Source organism: Scyliorhinus canicula, chromosome 19 (genome assembly GCF_902713615.1).
Source record: "Scyliorhinus canicula chromosome 19, sScyCan1.1, whole genome shotgun sequence".
NCBI classification, from domain to species: Eukaryota; Metazoa; Chordata; class Chondrichthyes; order Carcharhiniformes; family Scyliorhinidae; genus Scyliorhinus; species Scyliorhinus canicula.
Genome location: NC_052164.1, coordinates 57,009,147 through 57,023,998, shown reverse-complemented (window position 1 = coordinate 57,023,998; position 14,852 = coordinate 57,009,147). Strand labels below are relative to the sequence as shown.

General features: G+C 49.5%; 1 protein-coding gene across 1 annotated transcript in view; it reads right to left on the bottom strand.

The window, feature by feature from the left end:
* acad8 (acyl-CoA dehydrogenase family, member 8) overlaps window positions 1-14,852 on the bottom strand; it is a 121,672-nt gene that overhangs the window by 9,052 nt on the left and 97,768 nt on the right. The window lies entirely within an intron of this gene.

Below are 14,852 nucleotides of genomic sequence, written 5' to 3'. Positions count from 1 at the left end.
CTGTCCAAACACTGTCACTGCAAACAGATTATTTTTACCTATTCCATCTGGACTCTTCATGCTTTTGAACATCTCCATCAAATGTCCTGTTAGCCTTCCCTTTTTAAAATAAATTTAGAGTACCCAATTATTTTTTTCCAATTAAGGGACAAATTAGTGTGGCCAATCCACCTATCTTGCACATTTTTGGGTTGTGGGGGTGAGACCCACGCAGATATGGGGAGAATTGTAAACTCCACATGGACAGTGACCCGGAGCCGGGATTGAACACATGAAAACCACTGTGCCACCGTGCTGCCCATTGTTAACGTTCCCTGTTCCAAGGTGAACAACCCCAGCTTGTCTAGTTACTCCAGCACTCTACTTTTAATAATTATGCCATTCAGTTTATATTGTCATGGACCACAATGATGTTATCTGCGTGGCTATCCTAACTTGGAACACTGGTTCTCGGGGATGTATAATTTTGTTTTTGGGATGGTGTGAGGAGACAAGTAAAACCTCAGTGAGAATAAGCAGTCTGTGTAATAATTATTAAAGACTATTTACTAAATTAAAGACAAATACACATCGAACAAAGAACAGTACAGCGCAGTACAGGCCCTTCAGCCCACGATGTTGTGCTGACCATTTATGCTAATCAAAGATCAACCTAACCTACACCCCTTCAATTTACTGCTGTCCATGTGCCTGTCTGAGAGTCGCTTAAATGTCCCCGATGACCCTGACTCCACCACCTCTGCTGGCAGTGCATTCCACACACCCACCACTCTCTGTAAAGAACCTGGGTGCGATTCTCCCATTTGGGAGAATCGCCATTCGCGCCACACTTTCCCGCGGCGCCGGTCCAACACCGTTCCGCCATTCTCCTAACCGGCGAGAACGGTGTCAGCGAGGTTGGTGCCGTGCATGCCGGAGAATCGCCCAAGCAAGTAATACATGCGATTCTCCCTGCCCCCTGCTATTCAGCGGCCCGAGTGGGCTGAAGTCCCAACGGCGTGACCTGGGGTTACGCCATCGCCGTTCACCCCTACTAAATAAATTTGTAAGCCAGCCATGCTGGCTGACGATGTGGATGAGGGAGGTGAGTGGGCGGGCTCACCCTAGGAAGCAATATTCACGGCCGGTGATAGCGGGTGGGGAGGGAGGGGTTTCTGATGTGTATATCGCAATTCCCCATGGGGGGGGGGGGGTGAGGACAGGACCTACACCCCTTCAATTTACTGCTGTCCATGTGCCTGCCTAAGAGTCGTTTAAATGTCCCTAATGACTCTGACTCCACCACCTCTGCTGGCAGTACATTCCACGCACCCACTAGTCTCTGTGTAAAGAACCTACCTCTGACATCTCCCCTATTCCTTCCTCCAATCACCTTAAAATTATGTCCCCTCATGACAGCCATTTCCAACCCGGGGAAAAGTTTCTGGCTATCCACTCTATCCATGCCTCTCATCACCTTGTACACCTCTATCAAGTCATATAGAGGGATCTATGTACGTGGACCCCAAGGTCCCTCTGTTCCTCCACACTTCCAAGAAACTTGCCTTTCATTCAAACATTCAAATTTGACCTTCCAAAATGAATCACTTCACATTTATCAAGGCTGAACTCCATCTGCCACTTCTCAGCCCAGCTCTGCATCCAGTCAATGTCCTGTTGTAACCTGCAACAACCTTCAACGCTATCTACAACTCCCACAACCTTCGTGTCATCGGCAAACTTACTAACCCATCCTTCTACTTCTTCATCCAAGTCATTTATAAAAACCACAAAGAGCAGAGGTCCCAGAACTGATCCCTGCGGGACACGACTGGTCACCGACCTCCAGTTGGAATACTTTCCATCCACTACCACTCGCTGTCTTCTTTCGGCCAGCCAATTCTGTATCCAGACAGCCAAACTTTCCTGTATCCCATGCCCCCTAACTTTCCGAATGAGCCGACCATGGGGAACCGTACCAAATGCCTTACTCAAATCCATATACACCACATCCACAGGCCGACCTTCAATGTGTCTCGTCATATCCTCAAAGAATTCAATGAGGCTTGTGAGTCATGACCCATGACCTGAGACATGACAAAGCCATGCTGACTATCTTTAATCAAACTTTAATCATGAACATGACGAAACTACGCTAAGGTATATTAATTACCAAACAAATATAGTTCATGTAAACACACACATCCAATATGTTCTACGATCCCCAAACTTCTCAAGACTTACACTTTCCCCCAAATAAAATCCAAATAAAATAGATGTACTAGTCAAAAGCAACTAATAGTAACCACACAATACAGAAAAGAAAATCAAGTCTGTGAAACATCTTGTTCTCATCCAATGAAGATATTTAAGCTGCCTTTACAAAGGTTTTCTGCACTGCTTTGGATTCACGGTAGCATGGTGGTTAGCATCTATGCTTCACAGCTCCAGTGGTCCCAGGTTCGATTCCCGGCTGGGACACTGTCTGTGTGGAGTCTGCACGTCCTCCCCGTTTGTGCGTGGGTTTCCTCCGGGTGCTCCGGTTTCCTCCCACAGTCCAAAGATGTGCGGGTTAGGTGGATTGGCCATGATAAATTGCCCGTAGTGTAAGGTTAATGGGGGGGATTGTTGGTTTACCGGGTATACGCGTTACGTGGGTTTAAGTAGGGTGATCATTGCTCGGCACAACATCGAGGGCCGAAGGGCCTGTTCTGTGCTGTACTGTTCTACGTTCTACGTTCTTAAGACTTAGAGGTTATTAGAAGTAAAACTTGTCTTTTCACTTGCCAGTTACATTGCCGGCATCCAGCTGATGGGTGTAAACCTGGCCTACAGGCTGTTGGATGTAAAACTGTCCTCCCTTGCTTCTGAGTGTCCTGGCAGTATTCCCCATTGATTCTGCATTGTGTGTATTTGGCTGTCTGCCCCTCTCACATTCCTTGACTCGATAAATTAGCATGTGTATACCTCTCTGATCGCAGTCAGTGTCTCAGGAAGTTGCTTCTACAAACACGTGATCCATATTTGATTCTATCTGGAGGCCTGTTAAACTCGTCACTGGGAAAGATGCCAGGCAGATTTCTACTTGTTGCTAGACAGATTTCATCCTATCATGTCTTGCTAAATTTGTGTTACTGCTGTTACTAGGCGAATCCATGACAATAGTCACTCCTAATTCTTCCCCCACGAAATTCATCACTGCACATTGAGATCTGTGTTATCACATCTGCCATGCGTCTCCCCACTTAATAGTCTATGTCCTCCTGAAGTTAATTACTACCCCCAAATTGTTCACTACATTTTAAAGTTTCATGCCACTGCAAACTTTGAAATTACACCCTAAATATCCAACACCAGCTCATTAGTTATATCAAAATAGTCCTAATACTGACCCTGGGGAACACCATTGTGCACTTCTTTCCAGTCTGAAAAATACCTGTTCAGCACCATTTTCTGCTTTCTCAACCTAGCTAATTTTATATTCATTCTACCACTGATCTGATGGGCTTATATTTGTCAACCCATTTATTGTGTGGTGTTTTCATCAAATGCCTTTTGAAAGTGTCTGTGAACAACTTCAATTACACAGATTACACAGGCTGGTTTAGCTCACTGGGCTAAATTGCTGGCTTTTAAAGCAGACCAAGGCAGGCCAGCAGCACGGTTCGATTCCCTTACCAGCCTCCCCGAACAGGCGCCGGAATGTGGAGACTAGGGGCTTTTCACAGTAACTTCATTGAAGCCTACTCGTGACAATAAGCGATTTTCATTTCATTTCATATTAGTCAACACCTTCTTACTAAATAGTCACAGAGATCTATAGCACAAACTTGCAACCCATCGCACCTGCAGCAGCCAAAAACAACCTTTTTGGGTGCATTTGAGTTCGGCAGTGAGAGTTTGGTGACTGAGGTATATTGAGGGTTCATTTTAATCTAAAATCTAGTCTTTCTTTTATTTAGTTAATTAACTTAAAAGTTGCTGTTTGGTTATAACCTATGGTCTCACTGCTCTAATTTTTGTGTTTTGTTTTTTATTTTTTGTATTTTCTGTGAGTTTATGACCTGTTCGTTTATCTACACGTGCAGGATTAGGCCAGCATCCGCCACTGACACTGGTGTGGTGATGGATGTGTCAACCAAGCAAACAAACATATGGGGTACGGGAGATTGAGAGTATAGAGGTCAGGAGCACAGATTTGATTTCGCAGGAGGGTGCCAGTGTTCAGGTAGGTGGTTTGAAGTGTGTCTACTTCAATGCCAGGAGTATACGAAATAAGGTAGGGGAACTGGCAGCATGGGTGGGTACCTGGGACTTCGACGTTGTGGCCATTTCAGAGACATGGATAGAGCAGGGACAGGAATGGTTGTTGCAGGTTCCGGGGTTTAGGTGTTTTAGCAAGCTCAAAGAAGGGGGCAAAAGAGGGGGAGGTGTGGCGCTGCTAGTCAAGGACAGTATTACGGTGGCGGAAAGGATGCTAGATGGGGACTCTTCTTCTGAGGTAGTATGGGCTGAGGTTAGAAACAGGAAAGGAGAGGTCACCCTGTTGGGAGTTTTCGATAGGCCACCTAATAGTTCTAGGGATGTAGAGGAAAGGATGGCGAAGATGATTCTGGAAAAGAGCGAAAGTAACAGGGTAGAACATAGAACATAGAACACTACAGCGCAGTACGGGCCCTTCGGCCCTCGATGTTGCGCCGACCTGTGAAACCATCTGAAGCCTATCTGACCTACACTATTCCATTTTCATCCATATGTCTATCCAGTGACCACTTAAATGCCCTTAAAGTTGGCGAGTCTACTACTATTGCAGGCAGGGCGTTCCACACCCCTACTACTCTCTGAGTAAAGAAACTGCCTCTGACATCTGTCCTATATCTCTCACCCCTCAATTTAAAGCTATGTCCCCTCGTGTTGGTCATCACCATCCGAGGAAAAAGACTCTCACTGTCCACCCTATCTAACCCTCTGACTATCTTATATGTCTCTATTAAGTCACCTCTCAGCCTTCTCCTCTCTAACGAAAACAACCTCAATTCCCTGAGCCTTTCCTCGTAAGACCTTCCCTCCATACCAGGCAACATCCTAGTAAATCTCCTCTGAACCCTTTCCAAAGCTTCCACATCCTTCCTATAATGTGGTGACCAGAACTGCCCGCAGTACTCCAGGTGTGGCCGCACCAGAGTTATGTACAGCTGCAGCATGACCTTGTGGTTCCGAAACTCAATCCCCCTGCTTATAAAGGCTAGCACACCATATGCCTTCTTAACAGCCCTATTAACCTGGGTGGCAACTTTCAGGGATTTATGTACCTGGATGCCGAGATCTCTCTGTTCATCCACACTACCAAGAATCTTGCCATTAGCCCAGTACTCTGCATTCCTGTTACTCCTTCCAAAGTGAACCACCTCACACTTTTCCGCATTAAACTCCATCTGCCACCTCTCAGCCCAGCTCTGCAGCTTATCTATGTCCCTCTGTATCCTATAACATCCTTCAGCACTAGCCACAACTCCACCGACCTTCGTGTCATCTGCAAATTTACTAACCCATCCTTCTACACCCTCTTCCAGGTCATTTATAAAAATGACAAACAGCAGTGGCCCCAAAACAGATCCTTGCGGTACGCCACTAGTAACTGAACTCCAGGATGAACATTTGCCATCAACCACCACCCTCTGTCTTCTTTCAGCTAGCCAATTACTGATCCAAACCGCTAAATCACCTTCAATTCCATACTTCCTTATTTTCTGCAATAGCCTACCGTGGGGAACCTTATCAAACGCCTTACTGAAATCCATATACACCACATCAACAGCTTTACCCTGATCCACCTGTTTGGTCACCTTCTCAAAAAACTCAATAAGGTTTGTGAGACATGACCTACCCTTCACAAAACCGTGTTGAGTATCGCTAATCAACTTGTTCTTTTCAAGATGATTATAAACCCTATCTCTTATAACCTTTTCCAACATTTTACCCACAACCGAAGTAAGGCTCACAGGTCTATAATTACCAGGGTTGTCTCTACTCCCCTTCTTGAACAAGGGGACAACATTTGCTATCCTCCAGTCTTCCGGCACTATTCCTGTCGACAAAGACGACATAAAGATCAAGGACAAAGGCTCTGCAATCTCCTCCCTGGCTTCCCAGAGAATCCTAGGATAAATCCCATCTGGCCCAGGGGACTTATCTATTTTGACATTTTCTAAAATTGCTAACACCTCCTCCTTTTGAACCTCAATTCCATCTAGCCTGGTCGACTGAACCTGAGTGTTCTCCTCGACAACATTGTCTTTCTCCAGTGTAAACACTGACGAAAAATATCTATTTAATGCTTCCCCTATCTCCTCTGATTCCACACACAACTTTCCACTACTATCCTTGATTGGCCCTAATCTTACTCGAGTCATTCTTTTGTTCCTGATATACCTATAGAAAGCCTTAGGGTTTTCCTTGATCCTATCCGCCAACGACTTTTCGTGTCCTCTCCTCGCTCTTCTTAACTCTCCCTTTAGGTCCTTCCTGGCTAACTTGTAACTCTCAAGTGCCCTAACTGAGCCTTCATGTCTCATCCTAACATAAGCCTTCTTCTTCCTCTTGACAAGTGCTTCAACTTCCTTAGTAAACCACGGCTCCCTTGCTCGACAACTTCCTCCCTGCCTGACAGGTACATACTTATTAAGGACACGCAGTAGCTGTTCCTTGAAAAAGCTCCACATTTCGATTGTACCCATCCCCTGCAGTTTCCTTCCCCATCCTATACCTCCTAAATCTTGCCGAATAGCATCATAATTGCCTTTCCCCCAGCTATAATTCTTGCCTTGCGGTATATACCTATCCCTGCCCATTGCTAAAGTAAACATAACCGAGTTGTGATCACTATCACCAAAGTGCTCACCTACATCTAAATCTAACACCTGGCCGGGTTCATTACCCAGTACCAAATCCAATGTGGCCTCGCCCCTTGTTGGCCTGTCTACATACTGTGTCAGAAAACCCTCCTGCACACACTGCACAAAAACTGACCCATCTATAGTACTCGAACTATAGTATTTCCAGTCAATATTTGGAAAGTTAAAGTCCCCCATAACAACTACCCTGTTACTCTCGCTCCTGTCAAGAATCATCTTTCCAATCCTTTCCTCTACATCTCTGGGACTATTCGGAGGTCTATAGACAACTCCCAACAGGGTGACCTCTCCTCTACTGTTCCTAACCTCGGCCCATACTGCCTCAGTAGACGAGTCCTCAAGCATCCTTTCTACCGCCGTAATACTTTCCTTGATTAACAATGCCACACCCCCCCCTCTTTTACCATCTTCTCTGTTCTTACAGAAACATCTAAATCCTGGAACCTGCAACAACCATTCCTGTCCCTGCTCTACCCATGTCTCCGAAATCGCCACAACATCGAGATCCCAGGTACCAATCCATGCTGCAAGCTCACCCACCTTATTCCGGATGCTCCTGGCGTTGAAGTAGACACACTTCAAACCAGCGTCCTGCTTGCCGGTGCCCTCTTTCGAACTTTTAACCCTATCCCTGACCTCACTACTCTCAACATCCTGTACACTGGGACTACAATTTAGGTTCCCATCCCCCTGCTGAATTAGTTTAAACCCCCCCGAAGAGCACTAGCAAATCTCCCCCCCAGAATATTGGTACCCCTCTGGTTCAGGTGAAGACCATCCTGTTTGTAGAGGTCCCACCTACCCCAGAATGAGCCCCAATTATCCAGGAAACCAAAACCCTCCCTCCTGCACCATCCCTGTAGCCACGTGTTCAACTCCTCTCTCTCCTTATTTCTCACTTCGCTAGCACGTGGCACGGGTAACAACCCAGAGATAACAACTCTGTTTGTTCTAGCTCTTAGCTTCCACCCTAGCTCCCTGAATTTCTGTCTCAAATCCCCATCTCTCTTCCTACCTATGTCGTTGGTACCTATGTGGACCACGACTTGGGGCTGCTCCCCCTCCCCCTTAAGGATCCCAAAAACACGATCAGAGACATCACGACCCTGGCACCTGGGAGGCAACACACCAACCGTGAGTCTCTTTCGTTCCCACAGAACCTCCTGTCTGTTCCTCTAACTATGGAGTCCCCAATGACAAGTGCTCTGTTCCTCTTCTCCCTTCCCTTCTGAGCAACAGGGACAGACTCTGTGCCAGAGACCTGCGCCCTATTGCTTACCCCTGGTAAGTCGTCCCCCGCAACAGTATCCAAAACGGTATACTTGTTATAGAGGGGAACGACCACAGGGGATCCCTGCACTGCCTGCCGGTTCCCTCTCCCTCCCCTGACGGTAACCCATCTACTTTCTTCTTTTACCTGAGGTGTGACTACCTCCCTATAACTCCTCTCAATAACCTCCTCCGCCTCCCGAATGATCCGAAGTTCATCCAGCTCCAGCTCCAGGTCCCTAATGCGGCTCTCGAGGAGCTCGAGTTGGGTGCACTTCCCGCAGATGTAGTCAGAAGGGACACTAGAGGTGACCCTTTCCTCCCACATTCTGCAGGAGGAACATTCAACTGCCCTAGCCTCCATTCCCACTGAACTAACTTCCCAACTACTGAAAAATAAAAAAATAAAAAAATTGTTAGTTTAGCAATCCAATGGACAGAGCTTTTTTTTTGGTTAGAGGAGGAGGATGGGTGGGAGACACTACGTAAGTAGTGTTTCGGGTAAAGCTGTCACTCGAGAACAGCCCCTTCACAAACCACCTTCAACTTACGCTGACCGCACTGCACGTATGCAAATCTCCCCGGAACAGCCAATCAGAAGCTCTGCTCTGCTGCCCTCTGCTGGATAGTTGTTATGGGAGACTTTAACTTTCCAAATATTGACTGGAAAAGATATAGTTCGAGTACATTACATGGGTCGTTCTTTGTACAATGTGTGCAGGAGGGTTTCCTGACACAATATGTTGACAGGCCAACAAGAGGCGAGGCCACATTGGATTTGGTTTTGGGTAATGAACCAGGGCAGGTGTTAGATCTGGAGGTAGGTGAGCACTTTGGAAACAGTGACCACAATTCGGTGACCTTTACGTTAGTGATGGAAAGGGATAAGTATACCCCGCAGGGCAAGAGTTATAGCTGGGGGAAGGGCAATTATGATGCCATTAGACATGACTTAGGATGTGTTGGTTGGAGAAGTAGGCTGCAAGGGTTGGGCACACTGGATATGTGGAGCTTGTTCAAGGAACAGCTATTACATGTTCTTGATAAGTGCGTACCAGTCAGGCAGGGAGGAAGGGGTCGAGCGAGGGAACCGTGGTTTACCAAAGAAGTGGAATCTCTTGTTAAGAGGAAGAAGGAGGCCTATGTGAAGATGAGGCATGAAGTTTCAGTTGGGGCGCTTGATAGTTACAAGGAAGCGAGGAAGGATCTAAAGAGAGAGCTGAGACGAGCAAGGAGGGGACATGAGAAGTCTTTGGCAGGTAGGATCAAGGAAAACCCAAAAGCTTTCTATAGGTATGTCAGGAATAAAAGAATGACTAGGGTAAGAGTAGGGCCAGTCAAGGACAGTGGTGGGAAGTTGTGTGTGGAGGCTGAGGAGATAAGCGAGATACTAAATTAATACTTTTCGTCAGTATTCACTCAAGAAAAAGATAATATTGTGGAGGAGAATGCTGAGACCCAGGCTATTAGAATAGATGGCATTGAGGTGCGTAGGGAAGAAGTGTTGGCAATTCTGGACAAGGTGAAAATAGATAAGTCCCCGGGGCCGGATGGGATTTATCCTAGGATTCTCTGGGAAGCCAGGAAAGAGATTGCTGAGCCTTTGGCTTTGATTTTTAGGTCATCATTGGCTACAGGAATAGTGCCAGAGGACTGGAGGATAGCAAATGTGGTCCCTTTGTTCAAGAAGGGGAGTAGAGATAACCCCGGTAACTATAGGCCGGTGAGCTTAACGTCTGTGGTGGGTAAGGTCTTGGAGAGGATTATAAAAGATACGATTTATAATCATCTAGATAGGAATAATATGATTAGGGATAGTCAGCATGGTTTTGTGAAGGGTAGGTCATGCCTCACAAACCTTATCGAGTTCTTTGAGAAGGTGACTGAACAGGTAGACGAGGGTAGAGCAGTTGATGTGGTGTATATGGATTTCAGTAAAGCGTTTGATAAGGTTCCCCACGGTCGACTATTGCAGAAAATATGGAGGCTGGGGATTGAGGGTGATTTAGAGATGTGGATCAGAAATTGGCTAGTTGAAAGAAGACAGAGAGTGGTAGTTGATGGGAAATGTTCAGAATGGAGTTCAGTTACGAGTGGCGTACCACAAGGATCTGTTCTGGGGCCGTTGCTGTTTGTCATTTTTATAAATGACCTAGAGGAGGGCGCAGAAGGATGGGTGAGTAAATTTGCAGACGACACTAAAGTCGGTGGAGTTGTAGACAGTGCGGAAGGATGTTGCAGGTTACAGAGGGACATAGATAAGCTGCAGAGCTGGGCTGAGAGGTGGCAAATGGAGTTTAATGTGGAGAAGTGTGAGGTGATTCACTTTGGAAAGAATAACAGGAATGCGGAATATTTGGCTAATGGTAAAATTCTTGGTAGTGTGGATGAGCAGAGAGATCTCGGTGTCCATGTACATAGATCCCTGAAAGTTGCCACCCAGGTTGATAGGGTTGTGAAGAAGGCCTATGGTGTGTTGGCCTTTATTGGTAGAGGGATTGAGTTCCGGAGCCATGAGGTCATGTTGCAGTTGTACAAAACTCTAGTACGGCCGCATTTGGAGTATTGCGTACAGTTCTGGTCGCCTCATTATAGGAAGGACGTGGAAGCTTTGGAACGGGTGCAGAGGAGATTTACCAGGATGTTGCCTGGTATGGAGGGAAAATCTTATGAGGAAAGGCTGATGGACTTGAGGTTGTTTTCGTTAGAGAGAAGAAGGTTAAGAGGTGACTTAATAGAGGCATACAAAATGATCAGAGGGTTAGATAGGGTGAACAGCGAGAGCCTTCTCCCGCGGATGGGGGTGGCTAGCACGAGGGGACATAGCCTTAAATTGAGGGGTTATAGATATAGGACAGAGGTCAGAGGTGGGTTTTTTACGCAAAGAGTGGTGAGGCCGTGGAATGCCCTACCTGCAACAGTAGTGAACTCGCCAACATTGAGGGCATTTAAAAGTTTATTGGATAAGCATATGGATGATAAGGGCATAGTGTAGGTTAGATGGCCTTTAGTTTTTTTTTCCATGTCGGTGCAACATCGAGGGCCGAAGGGCCTGTACTGCGCTGTATCGTTCTATGTTCTAACTGATGGATAAAACAAAAGAGGGGAGTGCTCCAAAACAACGTGTGGAGCACAGCCCAAAAAGAACGAGAAAGGAAACAAAAAACTTATCAAAAACCCTTCAAATTAAGGTGTGAGAATCAGGATCAATAAGGCAATTCAACCCCTACGGTGCCCACCGAGCACGGAAGGCCTCGAGTGAGCATCGACACAGCATGCTCCCTCTCCAGGGACACCAGGCCGCGAACGAGGCCGCGGAAGATGGGCAGTCAGGCTGGACAATCCCCTCGGTCACCCGCTGCCAGGCCCAGAAGCAGGTTCATGAGGAGGTCCTCCGCCTTCCCCACCCCCCTCTGCACCGGATGTCCGTAGATCAGGAGCCTGGGGCTGAAGTGCAAAGTAAACCTCAACAACAACGTTGTCAAGAAACCAAAAAGGCAGCGCAGCCTAGGACAGACAATATAAACATGCTCCACGGTCTCCACCAGGCCGCAAAAATGGCAGGTCTCTGGCAGAGCCATGAAGTGATTCAGACGATAGTTGCACGGCACTGCCATACGCAGCACCCTCCACCCCAGGTCCCCTAGTTTTATGGAGAGGACACCTCCGTAGAGGGACCTTCAATGGGGACCTCCACCGCCAGACGGCAACGAGGCACGGGAAGGTGTGTCCGGGCGGCGGGCGAGGGCAAGGAGGTGGAAGGTGTGCAACAGCAGGCCGTACAGGAAACCCCTTCGTGCAGTGCGAAAAGGCACAAAGGGTATTTCCGCGAGGAGGCTGGGGCTGTGGGGCATCAGCACCCGGGGTGGGTTCCGGGGTTTGGGACCAATGTGGAATTCCGTCCGAGCAGGGGTCCGCTCAGACGGGATGCCGCCGCACAACCGCGCCGTCTTGAGTCCAAGTGTTCCCTCGTGGCGGAGCACGACCGTTTTGAGGCCTTGGATAGCATTGGCCGCGCACCGGACAGACACGGCTAGCTCGTAGGGTGTCATCCAGCCCGCCCCTCCGCCACCCAGCACGTCCCCGATCCTGGTCACCCCGGCATCCACAGGCGTCCTCTCCGCCAGCCACCTGAATGGATATTGGCGGAGGTGCAGATTCCTGAGCAGCGGCCCCCTTACGACAGCCACTACTCCTGACGGGGGAGAGCTGCGGTGCGTGGCGACCATGTTCCAGACTTTGAGACGGTCCTGGTACAAGACGGGCAGCGCCAACAAAGAGTTCCGAAGACCATTCCGGTCAACGAACAGGAATGCACGTCGTAGTTCAGGCCGTGCACCTGGCAGAAGAAATACGTCGCCAGGGCACACCATCGTGCAGGAGGCTCAACGTACAGGTATCGCTGCAGAGTCTGAAGGCAGAACGTCGCAATCTGGGTGCGAAGGCACAGAAGCGCCAAACCACCCTCCACAATCGGCAGACTCAAGGTCTCCGCAGCGACCCAGTGCAATAGGGGCAGCAGGGTAGCATGGTGGTTAGCATAAATGCTTCACAGCTCCAGGGTCCCAGGTTCGATTCCCGGCTGGGTCACTGTCTGTGTGGAGTCTGCACGTCCTCCCCGTGTGTGCGTGGGTTTCCTCCGGGTGCTCCGGTTTCCTCCCACAGTCCAAAGATGTGCGGGTTAGGTGGATTGGCCGTGCTAAATTGCCCGTAGTGTCCTAATAAAAGTAAGGTTAAGGGGGGGGGGGGTTGTTGGGTTACGGGTATAGGGTGGATACGTGGGTTTGAGTAGGGTGATCATGGCTCGGCACAACATTGAGGGCCGAAGGGCCTGTTCTGTGCTGTACTGTTCTATGTTCTATAATCCTTTGTCCCATAAGGACCGAAGCAGGGGTCTCTGGATGCGTGTGACAAAGTCAGGGGGAGGGATCAAAGTGACCACAGCATAGAGGCGATCAGCTGGTTTATGACGAGAACTCGACCACTGCACTCAGACCAGTCCTGTCCAGTGTCCCAGGCAAGTGGTGACCTTGGTCTCCAGCTCCTGCCAGTTCGCCAGCCAGGCTTCCTCTGCCAGGCAAAGATGGACTCTCAAGTAGAGGATGTTGGTCCGGCTCCAGCTAAAGGGCCAGAGGTCCTCCAGGAGGGGGTCCATCTGCCACGGACCGACCAGGAGTCCAGAACATTTAGCCCAGTTGATCCTTTCAGAGGACGCGGCGGAGTACACAGCCTGGCACTCTCGCATCCTCCGCAGGTCACTGGGGTCAGTGAACATGAGGAGCACGTCATCAGCGTAAGCCGAGAGGACCACCCCCACGTCCGGCTCGCGCAGAACCAGCCCCGACAAGCGCCTCCGCTGGAGGCGCAGGAAAGGTTCGATGCATACAGAATAAAGTTGGCCGGACACGGGGCAGCCCAGACGCTCCCCTCTCCCAAAGCGAAGGGATGCCATCAGGGACACGTTAACCTTATTCAGAAACTCTGAGGCGGCGTACAATAATCGGATCCGGGCGATGAAGTGCGTCCGTACCCGAAAGTTTGCAGAGTCCCAAGCAAATACTCGTGCCCCACCCTGTCGAACGCCTTCTCCTGGTCAAGAGACAGAAAGGCACTCGACATACCAGTCCTCTGAGTGAAATGAATAATGTCGCGAACCAGATGGATGTTATCGTAAATGGTGCGGTCCGGGACTGTAGGACTGGTCAGGGTGGATCATGTGGTCCAGCACGGGGCCAAGGTGTAAAGACATCGTCTTGGCAAAGATTTTGTAGTCCGTGCTGAGGAGAGGAGGGAGACCGGTCGGCTGTTTTTAAGTAGGCGGAGATCCCCCTTCTTGGGCAGCAGGGCAATGACGGCCCTGCACCATGAGAGGGGCATCTCCCCGGTCGCAATACATTCCCCCAGGACCCCTGCAGAGTCGCTCCCCAGAACACCCTGAAGAACTCCATGGTCAGCCCGTCCAGCCCTGGGGTTTTGCCCAGTGACAAGCTGTCCAGGTCGCCGGTCAGCTCTTGGAGGTTGATGATTTGATCGAGCCTCCCGGCGCCTTCCGGCAGGTCCTCCCACTCTGCAAGCATCCTCGCTGGACGGATCCGGAGAGAAGAGATCGGAATAAAAGTCCCTAATCAGGGTCCTGACCCCCGCCGGATCCGAGACGAGAGACCCGTCGTCGGCCGGCAGCGTAGAAATCTGCCGACGGGCCCCACGTCCTCTTTCCAGTGAGTAGAAGGGGAAGCCACGGTCCATGTCCGAAGGGGAGACGGATCCGCGACCGTACATACGTGCCGTGGGACACGGCAAGTTGCAGGTCCCGCAGCGCACCCTTCCTCTCTCTGTACACCCGCCCCAGGGCCGGGTCCTCATCGGACTGAGCAAGACGTGACTCCAGATCGAAGAGTTCCTCTTGCCGATCGTGGAGTTCCGCCCCACCGAAGACCCCTTCGTGTACCCCTGACAGAAGGAGCGGACATGAGTCTTGCACACGCCCCACCATAGTCTCAAGGAGGGGAAGCCACCCCACTTCCGTCTCCAGCCGGCCCAGAAACAGCGAAACGAGTCCAAGAACCGCTCGTCCTCCAGCAGCAGGTTGTTAAAGTGCCAGTACGCGGACAGTGTCTGAGCGCAGGACAGGGCGAACCCCGCCCACACCAGGTGGTGATCCGAGCACGGCACCTGCTCCACAGAGGCCGT